Source organism: Macaca mulatta, chromosome 5, assembly GCF_049350105.2.
Source record: "Macaca mulatta isolate MMU2019108-1 chromosome 5, T2T-MMU8v2.0, whole genome shotgun sequence".
Taxonomy (NCBI): domain Eukaryota; kingdom Metazoa; phylum Chordata; class Mammalia; order Primates; family Cercopithecidae; genus Macaca; species Macaca mulatta.
In genome coordinates this window covers 194,140,634-194,167,623 of record NC_133410.1, presented here as the reverse complement: position 1 = coordinate 194,167,623, position 26,990 = coordinate 194,140,634, and the positions used below count along the sequence as shown (strand labels likewise).

The 26,990-nt window shown below is 43.6% G+C and overlaps 1 protein-coding gene across 49 annotated transcripts in view; it reads left to right on the top strand.

The window, feature by feature from the left end:
• Positions 1-26,990, top strand: part of SORBS2 (sorbin and SH3 domain containing 2) — a 379,286-nt gene that overhangs the window by 216,394 nt on the left and 135,902 nt on the right. For 2 of the 49 annotated variants that reach the window (XM_078002542.1, XM_078002536.1), the window contains exon 3: positions 9,221-9,276. The exons of the other annotated variants lie outside the window; for them this stretch is intronic. The gene's annotated coding sequence lies outside the window, so the exon portion shown is untranslated. The remainder of the gene's footprint in view (positions 1-9,220; positions 9,277-26,990) is intronic. 49 annotated transcript variants of the gene reach the window in all.

The window sequence follows — 26,990 nt, the reverse complement described above, 5'->3', positions numbered from 1 at the left end:
ATGCAAGGTTAAGCGGCCAATCAATGGTGGCGGTGAGATTCAAAGCCAGGCAGTCTGTCTGCAGAGTCGTGCTCCTGGGTGCATATGTTTACTTAGGCCAGTTGTTTTTGCTTTTTTTTTTTTTTTTTTTTTTAAATTCACCGCTTGCTTTAGCCCTAAAGTGCCAGCCAACAGGCTTGAAAAATAAGATTCTCAAGGGTTGTTTGAACACTACCCCCGAACTGTTGGAGTCAGGGCTGGCCCCTGAGAGCTAAAGATTATCGTCTTCATCAGAATTAGCAGAGAAAACAAGCCAGAGAGACAAGTCCAATCGGAAATAATGCAGGGGAGCCAAGATGCCGATTTCAGAGAAAGGCAAGTCAGCAGATGGGGAGGGCCTCCAGCCTTGGCAGGATCAGCAGCTGTATCAAACACGAACGGTTGGGAAATGTAGGCGTTGAGATACAGGCCGGGTCAGTGAGTGGAGGACCCGTGGGGCGGGAGGCCACGAGCACCTTAATACTTACCTCAAAGGCCAAACATTCAAGTTGGCTCCTGGAAACCAGCCAGTGTATGATTTCTGGCTGGGTATGTCCAATGTAATGGACCAGAAGTAAAGCAGATACTTTTAAAAAAATGTATATTAATTTATTTTATGTAGCCCCTGCTGCTGTGTCGAAGGAGGGCCAGAAGAGCAGGAGTATGTGATGAAAACTGAGGAGGGCCAGAAGAGCAGGAGTATGTGATGAAAACTGAGGAGAGGCCGGGCGCGGTGGCTCACGCCTGTAATCTCAGCACTTTGGGAGGCCGAGGTGGGCAGATCACTTGAGGTCAGGAGTTTGAGACCAGCCTGGCCAACACCGTGAAACCCTATCTCTACTAAAAATATAAAAATTAGCTTGGGAGGCTGAGGCAGGAGAATCTCTTCAACCTGGCAGGTGGAGGTTGCAGTGAGCCGAGATCGTACCACTGCACTCCAGCCTAGGCGACACAGCAAGACTCCCCTTAAAAAAAAAAAAAAAAAAACAACAGAGAGAAAGAAGGAAAGTGAGGAGAGGGCAGCTCTCTGGCCTGACCTCTGCTCCTAATGCAATCGCAGGACTGAAGAAGCAAAAAGTACTTTTCATACATGTCCCTCTGTTACTCTCTCTGCTTTTCTTCTACTTGAGTCCTCTTGCCCTTTCTGACATAACGCTAAAGGTTTCTAATGATGCCTGTCTTTACTGTCTTACGTTACATTATGCCAACTTGTGTTCATAGACAGAGTCATATTTAGTCAAGGTACTGACCACAGGTCCTAATTTTGCAAATTTTGGTTAGAATTTCTCTACACATTTTTGGAGTCTGAGTTTATGCCAGAGGATCAGTGCACGCTAGGCTGAATTGGTGCTGGGCTGAGTTGGTACTGGGCTGAGTTGGTGCTGGTTTGAGTTGGTGCTGGTCTGAGTTGGTGCTGGTCTGAGTTAGTGCTGGTTCAAATTGGTGCTGATCTGAGTTAGTGCTGGTCTGAGTTGGTGCTGGGCTGAGTTGGTGCTGGGCTGAGTTAGTGCCAGGCTGAGTTGGTGCTGGGCTGAGATAGTGCTGGGCTGAGTTAGTGCTGGGCTGAGTTGGTGCTGGTTTGAGTTGGTGCTGGTCTGAGTTGGTGCTGGTCTGAGTTAGTTCTGGTTCAAATTGGTGCTGATCTGAATTAGTGCTGGGCTGAGTTAGTGCTGGGGTGACTTGGTGCTGGTCTGAGTTGGTGCTGGGCTGAGTTGGTGCTGATCTGAGTTAGTGCTGGGCTGAGTTGGTGCTGGGTTGAGTTGGTGCTGGGCCGAGTTGGTGCTGGGCTGAGTTGGTGCTAATCTGAGTTAGCGCTGGTCTGAGTTAGTGCTGGGCTGAGTTGGTGCTGGGCTGAGTTGGTGCTAATCTGAGTTAGCGCTGGTCTGAGTTAGCGCTGGTCTGAGTTGGCGCTGATCTGAGTTAGCGCTGGTCTGAGTTGGCGCTGATCTGAGTTGGCGCTGGTCTGAGTTGGCGCTGATCTGAGTTGGTGCTGATTTGAGTTGGTGCTGGGCTGAGTTAGTGCTGGGCTGAGTTGGTGCTGATCTGAGTTGGTGCTGGTCTGAGTTGGTGCTGGGCTGAGTTGGTGCTGGGCTGAGTTAGTGCTGGGCTGAGTTGGTGCTGGGCTGAGTTGGTGCTGATCTGAGTTAGTGCTGGGCTGAGTTGGTGCTGATCTGAGTTGGTGCTGATCTGAGTTGGTGCTGATCTGAGTTAGTGCTGGTCTGAGTTGGTGCTGATCTGAGTTGGTGCTGGGCTGAGTTGGTGCCGATCTGAGTTGGTGCTGGGCTGAGTTAGTGCTGGTCTGAGTTGGTGCAGGGCCGAGTTAGTGCCGGGCCGAGTTAGCGCCGGGCTGAGTTAGAGCTGGTCTGAGTTAATGTTGGGCTGAGCTGCCTGTTTTGCATCTGGGACTCCCAACATGCACTTCCTGCTGCAGCGCAGACTGGATGACCTTCAAGGCTCTGTTTCACCGACTTTCAGCTTTCTTGACGCCAAAGCCACAGAGCATTCTTGAGTTGGAAATTACCTCTTTGCAAAAGCAAAGAGCACTGTAAAGAACTTGACCTGCCCACTCCACAGTGATATTCCACAGGCTCAAGTTTCTGTGCCACTTGAATTCTAGCTGTTGAGCTCCCTGCCATTTACATGCCAGCAGGGATGAATGTCCTGACAGCGTGTGTCCACTGTGCACGTGCTTCCGCGTGTCAGCATGGGAGAAGCCCAAGTATGATGTGTAGACAAGACCACCGCTTCTCTCTGCTCCATTCCTGCACAAGCCACACACAGCGGACTTGCATTTCTGTCAAGGGCTCCGGTTTTCCATCATCTATTTTTTATAGCACTGATACTAAACCAGTTGCAGCAAACGAAGGGTATTATTTCTGGTTTGAGGGCATCGCGATGCTGATTTACCGTTCCTAGGAAGCAAACTCACCGTGTTGGCCTCTCTCATTTTACCATGGGAGACCTGGCTCCACAAAACGTAAGTGTTTGGAGATGCTTGATATTTTCACAACATAAATAACAGTTTCCCTGTGCATGAGGGAGAAGGGTCATGCAATCATAAGATGGGAGAGGGATGGAAATGTTATTAGGTTCGATTTGTGGCAGCGTGACAGTGAGTTGAAGACAAGCAACAAAATTTGCCGCGTCCTGCAGTTTCTTAGTGTATCATTAATCTTTGAGAGACTTTGGGTATATTCTGAAGAACTTGGTGGCATTTCAGAATCAGTGCCATGTGAGGTTTCTGAAATGTCACATCTCCTCATAGCAATGTGTTCTCCATATAAAATAAACCTGCATGTTTAGATTTTAAAAAGAGTGATGAAGATTTGGAAACCAGGAAGTGTCGAGGGAACCGTTTCTAAAGGACCAGAAGCCCCCAGCCTGAACACATACCTCAGTACACACATCCCCTCACGCACCGACAAACACACAGACTTTCAGAATTACCCTGCAAACTAGCAATAACATCAACTTCGAATGCTTTTTGCTTCCAGTAGATTTACTTACAATGATTAGCTAAACATCCATAACACATACATGCATTTCAAGTTGCCCAGTGTTAACTTTCAAATCTATTGCGTATTAATCCCTCCAGGCCTTTGGTGGTTTTGCCAGAGCTAACGCCCTACAATTCATTTCTTTATGAACATTTTCCACATTTTAGGTGTATAGCTATTATTGCTTTTTCAAACCTGTGTTTTGTTTTGCCCCGTATTTCCAACTCTAAGACCATTTATTCAGCTTTTTGACTTTGTGAGTGTAATTACCATTTTAACTGGTAAAAAAGAAAATGCCAGTCCAACCCACACAAATTGCCATTTTTCAGTGTTCCTGTGTGCCTCTGCTTTACCCAGCAGCAAGATCAGCAGAGCACCAGGATGGAGACAAGTCAGCTCTCAGCTGTTAGTCACCTGCTAGGAACCTTGACAGCTCATTTGCAAGTTCACACTTTTTTGATGCTAGAGTTCTTGAGTCCCTGACAGCCGAACCTTCTAACACCAGTTAACTATGCAAATAGAGAATGGAGCCCAGAGAGAGGGCTCCCTTGCCCTGGTATTATTTCCAACTTATTATTTTGGTCAAACACAGAAATCAGTTCTTCTTGAATGCTTTCTAATAAAAGGAAACAGTATGTGGATAGTGAAAAAAAGGGAAAATTGAAAGTGTAACAAAATAAGCCCGAACTTTGTGATAGTCGCAGAAAGAATTCAAGGCCTAATATTTAATCAAAATTAATTTAACAAAATTGTACTAAGACTCCTCTCTTAGACCCACTTGGGGAATGTTTCAGATGCTTTTTCTATATAAAGATATGTTTAATCTGATAGAGCAAGTGGCATTTTTATAACCCAGAAAAATTATTTATTCTTAGGAAAGAAAAAATCCTGGACATGTGACCAGATATGGGAAAAAATATTTGGGGGTGACATTTTTTGGCATGAAACAAAAAGAAAATAGTTTTTTTATGAAATACTTGGCAAAGCAGAAAGCTTCAAAATATTTCGAAACTTGCCCGGTTGCAAAACCACACAGCATGTTTTGTTTTTTCTGTTTTGGAAAAAGGAAAATCTCTGGGCTTTACGGGCTCTCTGAATCCCAACCCTTCACTTCCCTTGACAGGAATTAGTTAACTCGACTGAAGTCGTGTTGGAATGCCTCGCCTGTCGTCTGCTCTGCACAAAAATGAAACACATGGCATTCTAAGAAAATCCCAAAAGCAGCCAATTTCTCAGAAAATATTGGAATGACCCTGGAAGGTTAACGGCACAATCATTGACACGAAAATTGCTTTAAATGTGGAAAGGGTGTCGTTCTAGGGTCAGCAAAGTTTATGTGTCATCTCAAAGCTCCACATAAACAGGCTGCCTCGATTGACTTGGAAGTGGAGGCAGATGTTGAGGGAGCCGTGGAAAGCACAGAAACGTTCTGTGATTATTGCTTCTGAATGCCGTGGCTTCCCTCTCCCTGTTTTCCATCCCGTAGGGTGTCCATTTCACGAAGCAGTGTCGCTGCCATTGTGCAGGGACTCCTGAGCGCGGCCCACACTGGGAGCGCCTGTGCTCCTCTGCCTCCTCCCTGGAGCTCCCAGATGTTTCTGTAGCTGAGCGGAGAGCGGAAGCGTTTGCTTATTGGCAGGAAACTTCACTGTACTGTTAAAATTGTTTTCCCATTTTACCTCAGAACTCAACATGAGGTCTCGATCTTTAGATCGTGGACAGACTCTGACTTCGTGAAGATTTTGCACGGTCAGTGGGAAAGTCCTTGCCTTCATCACGTCTGCCCCCCACGCTGCAGTGCCCGTCCCTGCAGAGGCAGCCACCTTCTTCCTGGCTGGGCTGAGACCCTGCTCACGGCCCCACCCCTCAGCTCCCCACCCAGGCGTCAGAAGCAGGGTCTCCGAGCTCTCATGGGCCTTATATGGGCTGTCTAGGTTTTGACCAGACAGTATTTTAGGTTTTATGTTTCATGACAGAATTCCCCTTTTCTCCCCACTGCCCACTTTAATGGAATTTCTTTCGAACTGCACCTGTATTGTCAGCACAGGCCTCCCTAAACGGTACAGCCATCCAGGGAGGGCAATGGGTCCAGTAAAGGAGAGACACATTCCTGACCCTGATGGAGGAGAGGGGAGACCACCTGCTCTCCACACCCCGTCCCCAGCCACTTTGCTTTCTCCTGCAGTCAGGCCTGGGCAGCTGCGGTTCTTCTCTGTCAAACCTCTTTACACCCCCAACCTGGAACTTGAAAGCAGAGGAAATTCTACACAAGATTAACCTCTCCTTCTATCTTGCCTTGAAAACAGTAAAGAAACAATGCTTTTGGAGCACTTAAATAATTGCTGAAAAGGGAAAAATCGCGGGCAATTCCGATGCCAATGAACACTGCCAGTTCTTCCTTCAGGCACTGTTCTATAGGCAAGGAGGTTAGAAGCTCAGACTCATAGATGTTGCTAAGAGCAACGCGGAACTCGGACATTTTTCACTGTGCTTTACTTGGCATGCCAACTCGAAGGAGAAATGTTAGCAATGGGGCACAGGGAGAAACCATGCCAGTAGGTGTGGTATTGTGTAGTAACATGGAGTGGCCTTGCCTGTTGGGGAGCCTTTCCGTCTTCCTGACTAAGGACTATCGGGTTCCTGGTTTTCCAAGTCTCTGCTGAGGGCGGGATGTTGTGCGGATGAAAGCTTTCCCCTCTGCAGTGGTTGTGGCACACACAGACGCGTGAACCTTGACCACAGGCTTGACACACCCTGGTGTCATCAGGTGGGTTGTGTCCCAGTGGCCCTGAGCCAAGCAAGACCCCAGGAAAGACTCTGGAAAACTGAAGGGGGCTGGATGTCACCCACAGTACGTACCATGTGCCTGTAACGAAGCAGGCATTGGTTTCATTTAGGAAAGGTATTGTGTCCGAAGCCCCATTTTTAGGCTGTTAAAGGTATACAAACAGAAACGAACACTGCCATCATTAACTGACACTGGCTTCAACCTTTCCTGAAAATCTGCCTTCTCTTCCTACTTTCTCTGGAGTCTCAGGTCTGCCCAGGAACCTCCAGAATGCCCAGTTCCTTTGACGTCAGGCTTCTTTTACCTTTGTAGGCCCAGGGCACTCACAGGCCAGGAAAGACTTTTAAATGAGAACATCAATTTGCTGCTTGCTTTTATTCCGCGACTGCCTTAGGTGCAAAGCACGCTTTTTTATTTTAATAGAAGCCCAGGCTTGCACGACAACAACTTCATGAAGATTGGTCATTTCTGAGGATAACAAAACCACAAAGTTTGTTGAGATTGCTTCTTCACTGACATTCTCTAAGCACCGAAGAAGCAATGCCAAGGCAAACTCCGTGGGATGATGACAAGGGTCCCTTGTGCCGTGGCAGTGGAGAGTGTGTCTGAGCCAGGCTGTCTGTGGGGAGACCCCACCCCACCCCTGAGACCTGGGTGACTTGGCACCTGTCTATGGCTCTGCTTCCCCATCCACAAATCAGAAATATCGCGGGCCCTACTTTGTGTGGTGTTGATATAAGAATGTAGGAAAGAGCTTGCTGTCATAGTAAGCACAGTAGATGTTGGCTGCAATAAGTAATTGTGTTGCTGGGAACTCAGCAACATTAGGATCATACTAAAAATAAAATGTAAACATTTTTCTGGGATATGTCTTAATTGCAACTGTTAACTAAGGTAAACTTCACGAAGACATGTATAGAATTTTAGTTATCTATAGGTAACTACTTATTTTAATTCATCACGGACTAAGGGGACAAAATTACACATACACACACACACAAACATACATTACACCCCCCCACACACACATACACACAAAAGTACACTACACACACACACACAAATGTACATTAGACACACACAGACACATACACACAAACGTACATTACATCCACACATACACATACACACACAAACATACATTACACACCCACACACACACATACACACACAAACGTACATTACACACACACAAATGTACATTACACACACACAGACACATACACACACACACAAACGTACATTACACCCACACATACACATACACACACACACAAACATACATTACACCCACACACACACAAATGTACACACAGTAAGTATTTTTGTGATATCATCTAGGGATGTCAAATTAACAAAAATTAACATGAAAACAGATGCATTTTCAATGAGATTATCACCCGATATTATTTATAAACAGCTTAAATAGAATGAAGACTTGGAAGGATTTGGGGGAAGGCTTGTATGTGAGTGTGTGTGTGTGTTTGTGTGTGTGAGCATGTGTGTGTGTGTGTTTGTGTGTGTGAGCATGTGTGTGTGTGTGTTTGTGTGTGTGTGTGTGTGAGCATGTGTGTGTGTGTTTGCCCTTTTTTCCCTTTGTTTTCAGGATAGTTCCATTTAGAAAAAAAAGCTTTCCTCCCAAATTTGCAGATATCTGCAAATAATATTCTGCCAAGAAGCAAAAAAAAAAAAAAAAAAAAAAGTTTGCTATGATTCAATGGAAGCAAATCTCCTAGGATGTCAAAGCAGAGAACATGTTAGTGTTAGAGCACTGATGTATCTGCAGAAACATGCATTGCTTTTCACCGTGAAATCAGGGCCATCCCTTGAAAGAGGTTAATGAGGCAACTGTCTCATGAAGGGATATGAGGACCCCTGGCAAGTTCCTACCAGCCCTCAGGCAGCTCCCCCACATCCCATGACCCTCTTTTCCTACCTAGTCTCAAATTCCTGTCCATGAGGGTCAATCCTGTGTTCTGAAAATGCACAGGGCTTGCATAAAGTTTCTTATGATGTGTCTGAGAGAGGAGCGCGCTCCTTTTCTGTTTGCACAGTGTAGAGCCTTAAATGGTCAGATACACTGCTGCAGCTCTATAAGTTGCAGAGACCAGTCCCTGAAAGGGAATTCCAATAGTGAGAAGAGGCTGCAACAGAAGTTTGTTGCCAAATTTAGAGAAAGAAAGGATCCTCAAGAGCCGGTGTAATGATCAAGGACGAGGGGGACCTGAAGAGGCTTCCTTGCAGCCTGAGTGGTTTCAGGTAGAGGGAAGGCTCTGGAGCCCCAACAGGGAGAAGGGTATGGAGAGAGAGAGCATTTTGGGAGAGCTGACTTTAAAATGCTGGAAATGACTTTGCTTCCCTCTCACCCTTCCTCTCTCCCTCCTCTCCCCCTCATCCTATGCAGAGTTGGAAAGGACTGGAAAAGCAAGGAGGAGGTGGGAATGGCAGATGCGAAGGATATTAACACTATGGTCTTTGCCGTGCTGCGTGCTTCCATTCTATTGAAATGCTGACCAGTGGTCACACAGGAAGTTCGTTAGAGGAATTTTGTATTAAATAGGGGGCAAGGAAAGAGGAACCAAATCAGCAAAACCAACCATGGGGCTGCCAGTATCACACTGCCTGCTTCACCCCCACCTGAAACCAACTCTGGGTAAAACAGCCAGATTTCCCCTTTTCCATATAATTAGCTGATGGTGACTAATTGTAATATGTGACAAACTGAAAACTGTAAGTGTCCAGCCAGTTTCCTTTTCACGGTGTTTGTCCTGAGAAGCAGGTAGGCATCAAACGGTGTAAAGAAAAGAGTGTATGATGATAACCTTGTCCTCAGTTCGATCTCGCCGCTGTTTCGGTTGTTTGGGGGAGTGTGGGGCAGCATCCCACCCACCTATTTATTGTGACATTTCTTTTCTAGAGCCAGAATAGGACAGACTCGTATACCATTCTGATCTGGGTGCATTTCTTCAGAAGGTACGCTGTCCTCATGGGGAACCACCACTGCCTGGGCTGGGGCTGATGAGACCAGGAAGAAATTTAATGCGTGCACTTTAACAAAAAGATTTCCCAGTAAGTTAAGAAAATAAGACGGTGGGCGCCAAAGAATATGCGCATGCCCTGACGTCTCCGTGACGTTCACTTCTGTGCCGCCCCCAGCAGCATGTCATAGATACCCTTGATGTAGGCTGATTGATTTGTAAGAGGCCAGGGGAACATCAGAGGAAGTGAGGCCAGGAGAAAGCAAGGATATCAAGAGAATTCGCTTTTTTCTCCCAGAGTGATTGTTTTTGAATTCTTCGTTCTGCCTTATTTCAGAGTGAAATATCAGGCCGTGGGTCTAAGGAACATGGCAAGGAATCTGTAACTGATCCCCTTGTGCTAAAGCACATTCCTTCATGCTGCTTCTCCCTTCCCATATAGCGTCTGCCTCTTCTAGAGGATGCCTCTTGGTCACTGACGCTTCACAGGGGACCAGCAATGCCCTTATCCCCATGCACACACCTTGTCTCAGCCCTTCCAAGCCCCTCCACCCCACCAATGTGCAGTTTCCTGCCCCTCCACCTGGCTCTGCTTCGTGGGGCTCCAGAGAAGCACAGGATGGGCCCTTGCTCTAATGTCGCTGTGCACTGTTTCGGAGCCAGTGGGCGGACCCCTGCTGGCCTGCTGGCTCCCAGGCCTCCTGGCTCTCTCTTTCTGAAATCACCACAGTTAAGGGTTATCTGGATTTTACTACCACCATATGTCACTCCTCTAACTCAGCATAGAGAAATTTACCCAAATCTATCTCCCCAAAAGCAAATTTTTTTAGTTCTCTTACCCCTTCAGGTCACATTGGTGCAGTCTTTGGGTTGCAATAGAAGAGATACCTAGAGGCTCCGTTTGAGCCACTGTATCAGTTTCCAGAGTTGCTGCAACAAAGTGCAACCAATTGGGTGGCTTAAAACAACAGAAATCTATCATCTCACACTGTGTGAGGGTGTAGAAGTCTGAGATCAAGGTGTCAGCAGGGCCGGATTGCTTGTGAAGGCTCCAGCAGCGAATCCTTCCTCACTTCTTCCCACTTCTGGTGGTTGCCAGCAGTCCTTGGCTTATGGCAACATCACCCATCTCTGCCTGCATTGTCTCACAATGTTCTTTCTATGGATCTGTCTCCAAATCTTTCTCTCCATATAAGAATACCAGTCATTGGATTTAGGGCTTGCTTCACTCCAGTATGACCTCAGTTAACTTGATTACATCTGTAAAGATCCTGTTTCCAAATAAGATCACTCTCACAGGCACTAGGGGTTAGGAAGGACTTCAATATACCTTTTTTGGGAAACACCATTTGCCCACAATAGCTACTTCTGGATATTGGGTCATCTCTAAGCAAGAAGCAGCTCCAAATTTTCTACTGTAAGCTCAACACACAGCCTTTGATTCCCAAACCCAACACTCACCCCTTCCCACATCCACAGAACTGACCCACTCTGCAAGGGCCCCGGGAGGGGTCCTAATGTCTGTTGGGCAGGACTGACCCATGTGGTCCAGGCTATTTCTAATTGAAACCAGAACCCAGAGGACTAAGAACCCCTCACAGTCATGCAGGCACTTTGGTCTCCCTGAGAAATCGTGAACTTCTGAAACCCTGGAAAATATCTATATGAATATCCACAGAAGCCTGGAACTTACTTTTTCCTAGGTAATATGATCATGCTTGTAGCAGGTGACTCTTCTCTGACACTCTGTCACACTTTGATGCTCTTCCTATTCACATATGCTATTGAGATTATCTTCCAAGGGAATGAGTTTTTCTAAAGCCTGATGTGTCCTCTTGATTGTTCTGACTTTGGAGAGTTACAGAATGCCTGGGAGTGACCTATTCTTATGCAAATAATTTAGAAGATCACCAATCTCCATGGAACTTTCCATTTTCTACTGATACATTACTTTCAAAAGGAAAGGTTTAACTTCCTCAGTTGTAAATCAGGTTTCACATGTGCATTTTTTTCAGAAAAGGAGGTCAGATATTGGAGCACAGACCTCAGATTTTGAAATTTATTATCCACAAGTTACAATGATAATTTTGTGATACTCTTGGTCCTCCCTCTGCACACTAATTTGATGTATATCTAGAGTGAGACAGAGAGACAGAGATAGAGAGAGAGACAGACAGAGAGAGAGAGAGAGAGAGGCAGGGAGGGAGGGAGAGAGAGGCAGGGAGGGAGGGAGAGATAGGCAGGGAGGGAGGGAGAGAGAGGCAGGGAGGGAGGGAGAGAGAGGCAGGGAGGGAGGGAGAGAGGGGCAGGGAGGGAGGGAGAGAGGGGCAGGGAGGGAGGGAGAGAGAGGCAGGGAGGGAGGGAGAGAGAGGCAGGGAGGGAGGGAGAGAGAGAGGCAGGGAGGGAGAGAGAGAGGCAGGGAGGGAGGGAGGAGATAGGCAGGGAGGGAGGGAGGAGATAGGCAGGGAGGGAGGGAGGAGATAGGCAGGGAGGGAGGGAGGGAGGAGATAGGGAGGGAGGAGATAGGGAGGGAGGGAGGGAGGGAGAGAGGCAGGGAGGGAGGGAGGGAGGGAGAGAGATAGGCAGGGAAGGAGGGAGGGAGGGAGGGAGGGGGAGAGATAGGCAGGGAAGGAGGGAGGGAGGGGGAGAGATAGGCAGGCAGGGAGGGAGGGAGGGAGGGAGGGGGAAAGATAGGCAGGGAAGGAGGGAGGGGGAGAGATAGGCAGGGAGGAAGGGGGAGAGAACACGTTCTAAAAGCCAGTGCTTGGTTCTTGCATCAGAGAATCTCACTGAAAAAATAAATACCAAGAGGCTTAGTTAGGTATGACAGGGCAAAGATATTTTATAAATATTTTGGCAAGTAGAAACAAGAGAAAATGATTTGTGAGGTATTTTCAAGAGAAGCCAATTGAGCTTCCTCATTTGCATGAAACGTCTGAGCTGTTTTCCTAAGTTCCAGCTCCTCCTCCTCCAGTGGGCAGCGTTAGAGCCTCTGCATTTGACTCTGTCAAGATGAGACCATAGTGAAGCTCGCTCTTTGTATCACTGATGAAAGAAAGGATTTAAATTAACCGTTGGGACTGAGTTAAAATAAAACAAAGCTATTAAAAGATCCTGGCTGCTTGACCATGAGAAAAACCTAGAAAATAGTCATTGGCCAGGCACGGTGGCTCACGCCTGTAATCCCAGCACTTTGGGAGGCCGAGGTGGGTGGATTACTTGAGGTCAGGAGTTCAAGACCAGCCTGGCCAACATGGTGAAACCTTGTCTCTACTAAAAAAATTACAAAAATTAGCCGGGCGTGGTGGTGCACCCCTGTAATCCCAGCTACGCGGGAGGCTGAGGCAAGAGAATTGCTTGAGCCCAGGAGGCAAAGGTTGCAGTGAGCCGAGATCGTGCCACTGCCCTCCAGCCTGGGTGACAGAGCAAGACTCTATCTCAAAAAAAAAAAAGAAACTAGTCGTTGGCATGAGTCATTTGTTCTCCAAGAACAGCATTCTGTTGAATGGTCTCCATGAGGAAAATGCTCATATAGGTACCATTGGTTTTTTAAAAAATTATTTCATCAGTAACAATGCAATTTGGATAGAGCCTGATCTGCAGCTACATCAGAACAAAGCCTTTCGAGGCTTCACAATGGCTGATACATACTCACCTGTTCCCAGCAGGCAGCCAGGATGTCCAGCTCCAAAGGCAGAGCTGCATCTAACACCTGAACCTGCCCAAGTCTGTGACCTCCAGGACTCTAGGGGTTAACCTGTTCCCTTGTTCTAGCTCTGGGATAGCCCAGTGCAAACTGACTACTGCAACCTGGTTGTCCTCTCCATGGCCTGCAGCAGTTCACCCAAGGAGTCCCTGAGCATCCTTTTTTGGAGGAACTACAAAGAGACTCGCTCAAGGACTTCCTGTCAGCAGCAGAAATGCTGAGTCATCAGTATTCTGTTACAATTAATTGAATGCAGTGCTGACCGTGGTGCGGCCAGATGGACAATAATGAGGGCTCCAGGGCCCCAGCTCAGTGCTGCACACAATGGGTGACACCAAAGAAAAGCTTTTATTAAAATAATACAGTCTATAATGAAGAAATTAAATTTTACAAAACTTCAGCCCACTCTCCAGATGATAAAATGAACTCTTACGAATATTTCTTTTCCAAGAAAAAAAAAAGAAAAGAAAGTATATTGACCTTTAAAAAAAACAAAATTAGAATTACACTGTACTGTTTTGGACCTTGTACTTGCATGTCACTATTTTGAGAATATTTTTCCGTATCATTAAAACATTCTTTGAAAATGTAAACTTCACTAGCTACAGAGGGAATGAGATAGTAAATAAGTAAATTACAACACACCCCAATGACAGAATACAAAACATTGACATCTAATGTTAGAGCCAAAAATTCTTCTACACTGTTATATTTTTCTCACTTCCCTGAAAAAAAAATTACATAAGTTGTACTGTACAAGGAATATTTTCTTTTCTCTCTACAAAGTAGATCATGGTAATCCTAAACTTAGACAGACCCATCTGGAATCTGAGTCATTAGACTAAGTAAAAAGCAAAAGAGGAAAAGTAATGAAGCACTCCCCCGGGAAACTGAAGATCTGTACTATTCCTTGTATTTCACAGAGTAGAAATGAGGGAATCTGAGCAAACATGAGACTGGATGATTTTCTGGAATTAACTGACCTGGAGTACACAGGTCCACGTGGCTACAGAAGTGTGGTCATCACTAGACCGGACAGTGAGGACTGTTCTCCCCACATCAGCTCCGCAAGGACGAAGCAGGCAGAGGAGGCCCTGAGAGTCTAGTTCCCCTCGTTACTTATTCAGAAAATGGAAATACAGATGGAATCCCTGTCTGTAGTTCCTTAGAGGGCAGTCCTCTGAAAGTGGGGATTTGCTGAGCGGGCCCGGAAACAGATGAGTCGAAAGTTAATGAAAAAACTAGATTTTCTGTCATTTTAAAATAGGCGGACTTAAAAGTTAGTCGCACATTACCCTGAACAAGAGTTTTCCTTGTTGAACACCAGTAGAACGTATAACTTATACTTTACCACATAAGGAAATAAAGGAAAGTGGGAAATAAGAAGCAATTTCTATGACTCAGAGATCTGCCCTTCCTGTAGGAAGATGAACAACTACCATTTATAGAATTCTTATCATGTGCCCGTTCACTGTGCTAAATGCATTACATCTATGATTTAAGCCTCAGAACAACCGCTGGCAAATAGGTGTTGTCATCCTATTTTACAGCTAAGGAAGAAGAGACGGAAGGGCTGACTTCATTCATTCTTCCACTTACTCCCCTCAGGAAACATGCCTTTGGCTCCTCGTGTGCAGCCAGCTCAGTTCCAGGGCTGGAGATGCCGCTGGGAGCAAGGCCATCATCTCTGCCCACTCAGGGAGCAGACGGGACATGCAGCTGAGGTTTGCATCTGGTCTGCCTGGCTCCAAAGCACTGAAACCAAACACTAAATGGGCGATTTAATGAGAAACCTGGGAGATGTCACCCTGGGAGACAAGAAAATAGTATTGCATCTTAATTAATTTTCTTCCTGATCTGAGAATCGCCATGATTAACTTTAGAATTAGGAATGACTCTGATTAAAATAATTAGCGCTCCCGTGCATCATTTTGTGATGACAGGTGAATACAGAAGGCATTCGGTTAACCAGATTTAGAAACAAGGCCCTGTGGTTCTGCTGCTTCACCTAAAATAATCTTACCGACCACCATGCTTACATAAAACAGATGGTGAAAGAGGTATCATCAGTATTCATCTAGAGCATAAGAGCCATCAGGATTACTAGAGTTAGACGGAATGGCTATGACAGGACCCTAGGAAAATACTTTCAAGTGATTCCCATCCACAAATACGGGGTTTCTGGGGGCAAGCCCAAAGCCTTAATCAACCCTACAGTTGGGTGAAAACATTTGCCTAAGTAACAGATGGTAGAACCAGAGCTTGAACGCGTGAATTCCTGGTCAGGTTCTCTCCAGCACACCACTCAGTAGACTTCTTTGGGGAGCACAGTCACTGGTTTTGCATAAAACCTTCCAGGCTCCATAATGGAAGGGAGAACCTTAGCTGGATCCAGTTCTTGGGCAGGCTGAATAGACCCGCAGACTCAGAAAGCAAGCACCTGGTTTTCACAATAGAAATATATTTTTGAACATTCTGATAATCCCCACAAAAGTTATTCTCCATAAGTTTACTGGAAAAAGTTAATTATAAGAAATTGACCATGTATATTTTAAGTGTTTTTCAATATCTAACTCCTAGTCAAGGATTATACCATAAGGATGGTTTGATCATAAAAGCCAACCATATTCCAGTGAAAGTCACCAAAGAAAACATACAATCTGTCTGGAGCAGATTCAGGGACAAACATTAATCAGTAACTCAAAACAGTGACTGAGCTGCATTTTTCTGAGGTTTTATTTTTTCTGAACAAGCTATTTGTCTTGATTCATGTTAAAATGTGTAGCAAACCTGGTTGTATCAAAATAAGTCTAATCATAGGACATTTTTAGAAATCATGCTTTTTGTTACATAATGGTTTAATAACCTTGATAAATGAAGCTGGTTTCCTAATGAAAACCTATTTATTTACAGAAGCTTGTTGAAATGAAGTTAATAATGTCTTCAGGCTTTTCTCTTTTAATGTAAAGATGAACTGATAAAAGCTTAATTTGTTAATCTGATAACAAAGTTATTAACCTGTCCTAATTTCAAAACAATCAAACACATTGAAATAAATAAGATTTGCTCATTATAAATGCCCGACACAAACGTATAGCTAAAAAGCCAGTTACCTAATTTGTTGAAATCCTTTTAACTTCTACTTATATGTGAGTATTGTTACTTTGAACGTAAATCATTAACAAAATCCATTGACTACACCTATTTGGTTAGCTGTAATTGTGACTGCATAAGCAGTAGGGTCGTTAATGCAAACGTGGACAACCATAAGAGTCTGTCCACTCTTCAGACGGGATGAGAATTTGCTCTGATGAAGCTATTTTGGTCACATCAATGCAGGCTGAAGTGAATGACTCCTTTAGTCACCATGGAAATCACACCAAGCCATACAAAGAGACAAGCACGTGTATTTCCAGATGCTGCTGCTTTTGTGGTGGCGTCTGCCCAGGCCTTCTGATCTGTTCAAAGCATACTTAATGTCCCTCAACCTAAACTCGCTTGGTTTTGCTCTCCCTTTACACTGTAGTTGATTCTCTGTAATAGCCTCAAGTAAATATAAAACAAGGCAACCCAATACTTTACCCACAGGACCCTATGTTCCTTCCAGAAATGTGTCTCCTATTTAAAGACGCATGCCCAACGGTGCTAAAACAGACCCTCCTCCCAGACGCATCTCCACAGCTTCTATTTCTGAAATCCCTGGTTTATGTCCGGGCTTCCATACTTTATTTGTGTCTGTCTATTTTTCCTGCATCTGTTTCTGTAACTTTCTAATATATTAATATTTATACATTTGTGGAACAAACCGTGTAAGGAAAGAACATCAAGAAAATAAGCAAGCAATATTCTTGTCCATTCAAGCCAAGTCTAGTGATGTAACAAACTATATTTTATATATATAATATATTATTCATCTAAATAGCCTTATGTTTCTATATATGAGGTTTCCAGAACTATCGTTTGTTAGCTTAAGTAACAGAGCTTATATAAAGTAAGCATTGTAGGCTAAGTATCTTGGGGGAATGGGTCTTTTGAAAAATGGTCCGTGAAAACTTTGGGTATTGTTCTATTTAAAGTCAGATTGTACTGTTACATTCCTTTGATATTTAACACATATTTATTGCAAGCCTGTTATACATAAGGTACGATGAAAAAACACAAACGTGAATAAAGCATGACCCCTGCCCTCAAGAAAACACCAACATAAATAACATAAAGTAAGACAAGATGAAGTAGCACGGAAAAGGAACTATATTAGTTTAAATGAGTGAGAGGGATTTATATAGTTTTCCTAGGGGACTACTTTGAGATGGACCTCTAAAAATGTGTGATTTTAAGAGTAATTAGAAGTAATCTCAACGAATAAAACACCTCGCAAAAGTTGAATCAACATCACACCTGCCTCGCCACACTAGTCATGGTCTCCTGGAAGGCAGGGATTTGTCTGAATGATCCTGACACTCCTACGACGCAGAAAATATCTGACACAATGTAGGCACCTGCTTAAAACGTGCTGATTAAACTCAGATGAAGGCTAAAACATGAAATGTACATAAAAAGGAGCAGCAAAACGTTCAGTTTGACTAAAAAACAAAAACTGGGAAGGAAAATAGACTATAAATTCTTGAAAATTAAGTTAGGATCATGTTGTGTTGGGCTTAGTTTACAATTTATTAATAGATAATGTGAAGTCAGTGTTCCTTTCAAAATATTAGCCTTGCAATTGCAGCTTGGAATTAAAAAAAGGAAAGAGATCAAGATTAGGGGGAGAACTAGGGACAGGAGAGCCAATTAAAAGATTATTTATGATAATTTATTTGACAAAATAAAATTAAAATGACAGAAATGACGAACCTGAAATTAGTAGCAATATTAATAAGTACTATATGGACAACACAAAAACAAAGATCAAGACAATAATAGCCCACATTTATGATCAATCCCTATGTCCAAGCACAAAGTTAGAATTTTGATTAATTACTTGGGGTTCTTGCCACACAAAGTTGTTACTCCCAAGTTTATAGGTGAGGAAATTGAAACTCAGAGAAATTAGCTCTGTCAAAGAAGCTGTGTTAGAATCTATATTAGGATGCTAAATTAGATGGCAAGTATGTTTGACCCTGTGGCATAGAGTTCTACATGGTAGGTGGCAGAACCCACATTTAGAAGCTTTCTCAAATGCCGCTTCCCCTTTGAACACAAATGGGTAGTTAGAATATCCAGCAGTAGTGTAATAATTCCAAACAAGAACCTCTGCAGCCTGGCACTTTTTGCAGGATAATTTCCATCCTTTTGTAACTAACGGATTATAGCAGGTTGTGATGGTTTCTAGCTGTTGACCCAAAAAGGCTGAAGTTCAATGTAAATATTAACAGGAGAAATGCTCAAAAACGGATCTGCCTAAATCATTTTTGGAACTAGTCAAAGATTTACCATAATTGATAAAAGAAATAGGGCTCTTCATTAAATTATCAACTGGCAACACGGTCTTATGTATGATTCTTTTGTTTTTAAGTACACTGAGCATGCAAGATATGCAAGATGCTGAACTAGGAGCTGTGAGAGATAAATGGTGGAAAAGATACTATCCTTAATCTCACAGATGCTGTGGTGAGAGAAACAGAAAGACGTGAAGGAAACAAGTATTTAGCATTGCTCAAGGAAAGTGTTTTGAGAACACAGAAATAAAGAGTAATTAACTCAGGAAAAGGAAAATCGTGAAAGAGGGTAGAATTTTGTAAATAAAAAGGACAGGGAAATTCTACATCCAGATTCGGGAAACAGCATGAGCCTCCATGGTGGATTCCAGGGAGAGCAGATAGGCTGGCAAATTGAGAGATGTGGCCAAAGACAGGAGTGAAAACGGAGAATGGAGTCAGGTCATGGAGTGGCCTGAGGTCACACTAAATTGTTAGAAGTTGACCTCTCAGACAGCAGAGCCCCCCCATAGTTTGGCTAGGTATTAGGAAGAACCCTCAGGCAACAATGTAAATGACAGTGAAGAAAGGTAGGAAAGTTAGGTTAAAACACCCACCAGAGTTCTCAAAGGCAAACTCAATCTGATCACCGGCTGGCCCATAGGATACTGTTTTGTGGGTTAATTCTGCAAATATCACAGCACTCTAGAAAATACGAGATTGAAGGATAACTGGTGGCTATGAAGACTATTAACTAGCTGCTCATCCTTTTGTCTTTTTTTTTTAATTCTCTGGGCACTGGAATATCCCAAGTATTCAATAAAAACATGCAAAAGTTGTCCCAGCACAGCTTAAGATCTAAATTTATGGTGTTTTCCCTCCTCAAACACCCAAACATCTTCAAAAAAAAAAAAAAAAAAAGGCCAATACTGAAAGAAAATAAGAAACAAGAGGTAGGTTAAGAAACCCTGGATCTTTTTCATACTAAGCTTCTTTTATTGTTAACTTCACTTGGAAGTTGAAACAATGAAAGGCTAATTTATTAGACCTTTGAAACCACTTCCTGCTGTTCAACAGTACAGAAATCGGCTTGCTGAGTAGAGGAGGAAATAACTCGGAACGTCAGGTGCTAATCAGTAGATGCCAAAAACACCGAGAAGGGTTGCTTCTTAGTTATCTGTTCTTAATGTACATGGCGCACCAAGAAAAGTTTGAAGGAAGCAAAGTGATTGCAAATATGTAGCTGCCACGTGGCTGGAGCCCATGGATTCATATACTGAGGTTCCTCTTCCTAATTCCCTTATGAGCCCAGGACCTTGATGTTCACTGAAGAAAGGTCAACGTGCTGCCCTGTGTCTATGAATTACTTTTTGTCCTCGACTCTACAGAGATAATGGAACTAGAAAGATGCCTGCTTTAAAAAGAAACATTACAAAACTTCCAAAGCTGTTATATTTCCAAGCATGGATAAGACATACTCCCTACCTCAAGCCCCCTAATTCTGTAATGCCTGAACAAATACTGGAAATTATTCTAAGGAAATGCATAGAATAAGCCTCAGACTACTGCTTGGAGCAGTCAGCATCTCTGCTCTTTCTGGCCATTCGAGTGCACTTGTATGGGCTCTCTTTTCTCCTTCCAACTTCTCTTAGAGGCTCCGAATTATTTTCTCATGGCCCTCATGGAAATAGATTGCTCTGTTAAATACATTGCTTAGGTTTTGGCACATTAAAACATACCCTGTTCTATATGATCCATGATGCAAACTAAATCGGTGCTCATTCTTCAAAGACATAAAATTGTCTTCCAAGTTCTTAAGGGAGATAGAGTGAAACAGTCCTTGACTCTGTGTTTTCAGCGCAGTTGCCACCGCACTGCCAGCGAGAAGGCATCTGTGTTATTTCAGGTGCTTGCCTCTATGGCCAGAGTTGTGCCCAAAATACAATATGCTTTTAGTGGCTGTGGGATTTATTAATTTCTCAGATGTTTGCCTTCTTTCCACTGTGATGACATGAATTCAGCTCTGGCTCATTTTAGCTACAAAACAAAATAAAATTATACTGAATCTTAGAAAAGTGGTTATTTTCCTGGGCGCTTTGGGCAGGCTTTTGGGTGGCATTAAAAGTGTTAAAAGCTCATGCTTCTGGTTAGTAGGCACTTAATATCAACAATCTTATCAGTGATTCCGCCTTTAATAAAGGGGAAAAAGAGTCAACATTCTTAGCCAGAGTATAGGTATGAAGGAGGAGGTTCCTTATGGACTCTTCAAACAAGACTCTTTCAACAAATTTCTCAAAACTCTGTCTCAGAATAACTAATCTATTCCCAATAATTTTTTATCCCCAAATCAGATGCCAGACACAGATTCATTGTACAGTACCATTCTACAAAGCCTGAAGTTCTATTCACAGTTTTCACACTTCTAAAAATATCCAAAAAGGCAATGTAGCTGCTTTGTGTTAAACTACATTGGAATAAATTGCAGAGACTGTTTTCCAAATAATGCCACTTTTTAAATTAAATACCCACACAAACGATAATAATTTAGAATTAACATAATTTATCATAGCTAATTAGAACTGAAGAATCATTTTGAGATCCAAAGAATTAGAAACTCTTGTGATCTTACCAGAATTTCACAGATGTTTTCATATTTTTTAAACAAAATTTGGAAAGTGACACATACGTCCCTGAAACTGTTCTCTGGAAAGGTAGATAAAGCTTATACATGATCATAGCTATTTCATCATCCTGTCTGGACCCAGTGACATAATTTGATCTCTTTTTTATTTCTTTTTGTGGGTAGTTCTGAAGTACTGTTTGTTCCAAACATCTCTTACAGAATTCACGACCTTTTAACAGGTATTAATGGTGTTTATATGGTGACTTGGAGCTTAAGTGATTGTTTTGGCTGAAATCGAAAGAACTTCCCATTTTTTTTCTTCCCTGACAACATTTTGCTACACGCTGAGAAGGTTGTTTTGGAAAAAATATATATATATGCACCCTCACATGATAATTCTCTCTAAATTATTTGGAAGTTGAGCAACACAGGGCCTAATTATACGGAACGAAAGTCTATAATTCCTAAGAGAAAGGCCTCAGCTCTCTGGAGCAGCGCCACTCCTCATGTCATTGATTTTGACTTCTGAGACAGCTTGTTTCCCTTCTTTCCAATGCATGCAAAACATAAACCACTTTACTATGCAGAAAGATCTGGGCATTTTCTTCTTCCACTTTACAGTCAAATATTTGACTTCTTTGAAACTGTGCCCAAGGGTTCATCTTCCGGCTATACCAAAAAAGTGATTTCTCCATGACGCTTGGTTTCCAAAATTCCAACTGAATGTGACCAAAAGGAGGGGTTCTGACTTTCCTGGGCTGCTCCAGGAAGTTTGCTTGCAGAAGCTTCAAAGGGCTCCCTGCTACCGGTTCTGTCATTTGCTTAGGAAAGTAGGGCAAAGATCCAGTCACCGTGCTGGTCTTGTCTACAAAGAGACCAAACATTCACACCTGTCATAGTTAAAGAGTAGGTGGGGACCGGGTGGCTCACGCCTGGAATCCCAACACTGTGGGAGTCCGAGACAGGCGGATCACCTGAGGTCAGGAGTTCAAGACCAGCCGGGCCAACATGGCGAAACCCCATTTCTACTAAAAATACAAAAATTATCTGGGCTTGCTGGCGGGCACCTGTAATCTCAACTACTCAGGAGGCTGAGGCAGAAGAATCACTTGAACCCGAGAGGCAGAGTTTGCAGTGAGCCAGATCACAGCCAGGGCGACAGAGTGAGACTCTGTCCAAAAAAAAAAAAAAGAACAGGTGGGAAAGGAGGAGTTAGGAAGTAGCTCAGAGTTGTATTTTGTGGTAGATTGTCTCACACCGTCCTTTGAGCAATCCCATGAGGCTGGTGGATGAGGAACTTTAGTATCATTCCCACTGCAAAGGTGAGAAGATCAAGGCCCAGGAAGACAAAGTGATGTGCCTACGGTCACGTGGTTATGTGTCGGAGCTGTAGCTGGAATCTAAGCTTTTAAGTTCCTGGTTCCAGGTTACTCATCCCACACTGCCTCATTTCAAGGGATGAATTATCGGTACCTCCACTGTGAAAAAACTGCAATTCATTCTCTGAGATGATCATGTAAATACCTGTCACAAAATTCAGTCAATGCATCCTCAAGGTCTCAAAACCAAAACATAATTTGCAAACTGTTTTCTGGCACCTGGCACAGTTTTCACATAAGGTAGAGTCACAAGGCAGAGCAGCTGGGTACCAGGGGCCCAGGCCAATCTCAGATACACGGAAAGAGGGAAGAAAGGGAGAGGAGGAGGGAGGGAAGGAGAAACACAGAAAGGAAATACAGTCTTGAAAGAGGTGCAGGTGAAGTGACCTGGACCTAACGAAGAGAAAGCATTTGCATGGGTGTGATCTTCTGGGTTATAGTGCCACCAGAAATATGTTCAATAGCCAACATGTCACTCAACCCAAGACAGTTAGAAGGAATATAGAGTTCTCAGCGCTAAACACATGGCTTCCCATGGTGGTCAAGAGGACTGCCCCAGCTCCTGACGTCAGTTCTGCATTCCAGCCAGCGGGAAGGGGGAAAAGCAAAGAGGATGCCTCTTGCCTTAAGGCCACAGCCTCTTGGAGGATGCACACAGCATTTCCTCTCACACCCACTGGTCAAAATTTGGTGATAAAACAAGGGAAACTGAAAAATGTAATCTTAGCCTGGCTAAAGCCATGTGTTCGGCCGAAACTTCATTTATAAAGTAAGAAGAGGGATTGGGTGCAAGAGGACATGTAGCTTTCTCTGCCATGTGTAATAACCATCCCACAAGAACCTAGAGCACAATCCGGTTATATAGGCAAGAAGAATTCCTATTGCATTATACTAGGGCTTTTGTTTTCAAAATGTAGATTAGAAACACATCTTGGATGATTTCAACAACTGAAGGAAGATTTCTCACCTTGTCAAGTGCTACTCATTTGCAGCCAAAATCTAACATCTCATGCTAAGCTAGTCAGAGCCAAATAGAATTAATTTGATTACGCTTGTCACTAAAATATCAAGACAAATGTTCTTGAAGCATAGCACTTTTTCTCTTTGCCTTTTCTCCTCATTCAGTCTATTTACGATAAAAAAGTAGGTTGAGGGATGGAGTTGCAGAAACTGATCCTTATAACTGTTACTCTATATGTCACAAAACTGATAACCAAATGCTGGAGAGAAAAACGTGCCTGAATTCTGTTAGTATAGCCTGACCTAGCTTGATCACATTTAATAATTAATTGCAGTGTACAGTTCACGCTGGTTTGAGAGCCCCTACGGGCCAGTCTGATTACCTCATTCTTCAAGGAGCTTTCTTGCTTTGGTTCCAGAGCTGTGACTTTTACTTGCTGCTTCTCCAAACCAGAAAAACTAAATTTTTCTTTTCTCTTTTCTCGGTAACCTCTCTCTAAGAAAATTATTTGCCAGAGTAGTTTCTAAAACATGCAATTTAACGATGCTATCACACACCTTTCTTTATACAGTAGAGAACAGGTACACCGATTTTTTTGAAAACCAGCTGGTATTTTAGAATTACTGGGCAAGCTTGTTATTTAATGGAATTTGACAATCCATTCGTAGAGAGTGTGACTCATTTGCAGGGCAAAAGTAAATCATTTACCTGTCTCTCATGTATAACTCTGGGTTTCCACATGACAGGTCTGCATAGAGCTAACCTGCAAAGAAAATTAGAGCGCACAACTGCTCTTATAAAGCTAGATCAGAACAGTATTTTTTAAAGGTGGAGATTACCTGAGTGTCTGACTGTCTCACTTTGCAAATGAGGAAGCAGAAGTCCAAAGGTAGAATGATACCTAAAGACACTCACCCAGTTAATGACCAGAATCTGGAATGCCCCCAGCTCTCCCAGACAGGTGCATTTTTTTTTGTTGCTTGACATTCAGGACAACCTCAGACTTCTAAGTGGAGTAAACATAGGTGTCCTTATGCACAGCTTATGCCCTATCAGTATCCAGCCCTAGGTAACCTGTACACCAATTGTGCACCTGTCATGGAGAATGAGGCGGTGATCAGCAACCAACAAGACATGAGATGTAAGAAAAATTTCTCAGCTTCTCTTGGCTTCCTTGAACTTCTCCTGCTTTTGGTAGTTTGACCTGTTTATACAAACTTGTCTTTTCTCAAGATGGGTGACCTTCTCACTCTTTGTAATTTTATACAACTGATCCTGAAACTCTTGAGTACTGTTCAGCTGCATTCAGAGCACAATGAAAGAATGTTTATGCTGCTCAAAATAATGAAAATGATAGCTGATATTCCTGTAATCATTTGTCCTGTGCCAGCTATTTTTCTAGTATATTACATATTTTCTTCTTCTTTTTTTTTTCTTTGAGACGGAGTTACACCGTGACGCCCAGGCTGAAGTGCAATGGCATGATCTTGACTTCCTGCAGTGTCTGTCTCCCAGGCTCAAGCAATTCTCCTGCCTCAGCCTCCCAAGTAGCTGGGATTATAGGTGCCCGCCACCACACCCAGCTAATTTTTGTATTTGTAGTAGAGATGGGGTTTCACCATGTTGGCCAGGATGGTCTCAAACTCCTGACTGCAGGTGATCCGCCTCCCAAAGTGCTGGGGTTGCTGGCGTGAACCACTGTGCCCAGCCATACATATATGATTTCATTCTGTTCTCATGGTGATCCTATCAAGTACTTACTGTTACATATTTCGGTTTTATAGTTGTAGAAACCAAGACACAGAGAGAGAAAGTAACTCACCTCAGGTCGTGTGACTAATAAGCAGTAAGTTGTGTTGTAAACCCAGTTTGTGACTTTTAAGCCCTACATGATACTGGCTGTCACGGAAAAATAATTCTCTATCTAATAATTGCATATACAGGAGATAGTGTGGCATAGTGAAATGTCTTGGGCTCAGAAGGATTAGTCTTTTTCTACTTTACCTCAATCCGGGGCGCCCAGCTGACTGCACTCCTCAGTTTGTGGCACTTTATCTCCTTTGACCACATGTGGCTTCTACCTATATGTGTAAGCCCTGCTTTTAAACCAGAAGCCACCCCCCATGCCTATGTGTAAAACTACCTAGCGTTTCAAGAAATTACTAAAACATACGATTCAGTTTGATGAAGCAAATAATACATGTTGCACACAGGATCGCTATTGTAGGATACTGGCCTTCCTCAGATAACAGTTGCCATCTTTCTGCTACGGAGATACCCGTGGCTCCCTTAGCCTCCTCCGTTTGTGCAAAATGATATCTCACAGGAAGTAACAGGAAAAAATTACGTCCAGCCATCACTGCCCTTTTCTTTTGGCATTTTGACAGTGGCAGGGTTATGTCCTATAATCAAGGGAAACAGAGCCGCCATCTCCTAGCAACTCCCTGAAGGTCACTCCCAGGGAATCACTGATGTGGCTGGGTGTGGGTGCATTTCACTTCTAGGTTTGAAGGCAGCGGCGCTCCCACGCTAGCCACGAGCTCTTCTTAGTATACTTCCAATACAGTGAAACTGTGGTGGGTAATGTTGCAAGAAGAATGAGCACTAACGTGTCCTAAGCTCACACAGTTTTATGGAAAAGACATGGAAAAGCTTTATCATCTTTTTTGTTGTGGTTAAAAATCTAATTGCAATTAAATGTCACTAGTAATCAAAATCATCTTGCTACTCTGCTGTTTCCCTTTGCCAGAGTCTGTTTCCCACCTCTTTTCTATAAAGGGACATCTGTCATGCAGGGGTGGACCGCTCACAGCGTCCTCCCTCCACTGATGTTTCCTCCCCGTGGGCCTCTGACCTGCCCCCGCAGTCTGGTGTGCTGGTGGGACCAGTCAGTCAGAACTGGCTCCCACTCAATCCAGGGAGCTGCTGCTCCTGGAGCCTAAAGCACCAGCTGAAGGTGCAATCAACACAGATTTTACTCCACCATCTGTGAAGTAAAGAAGCAAATGTGAGTGCAGAAGAATTCATCCTTCAAACCAAGATTTAGTACATGCCTTAAAAAAAAAAAAAAACAAAACTCATTTATACAAGAGAAAACCTGATTCGTGAATTCATTTGAACAAATGACCAAGGCAAGAAGGGGACATATATCTGAAATGTTTCAACCGCTAGTCACACCTGTCAGTGCCAAGGAAACATTCCCTGTTTAATAGCAGCAAGAGTCACATTTTTGGCAGTACATGCCAGACCCACTTCTAAGTGCTTCGTGTATACTCATCCACTGGGTCCCTCAACAACCCTGGGAGGTTGGCACCGTTGTTATCCCTGTTTCTAGAGGAGGAAATGTGGGCAGGTTCAGAGAGAGGACAAGTCACTTTCTGAAGTGATCCATCTGGATATGGTAGAATGGGCTTTTCACAAAGCTGGCTTGGCCCCAGCGTCTACACTCTTGCTTACCTCACCAGCCTGCCCCAGCAGCAGGTGTTATAGGAGAGCACGCCCATCTCTGTCTGGAAGCCAAGCAGCAGGTGATGCCGCAGTTCCTAAAAGTAGCCCATAGTCAGGATCACAAACCTTTGTTATGAAATACTTTTTCTATGAAATCCTCTGATGATACAGGAACT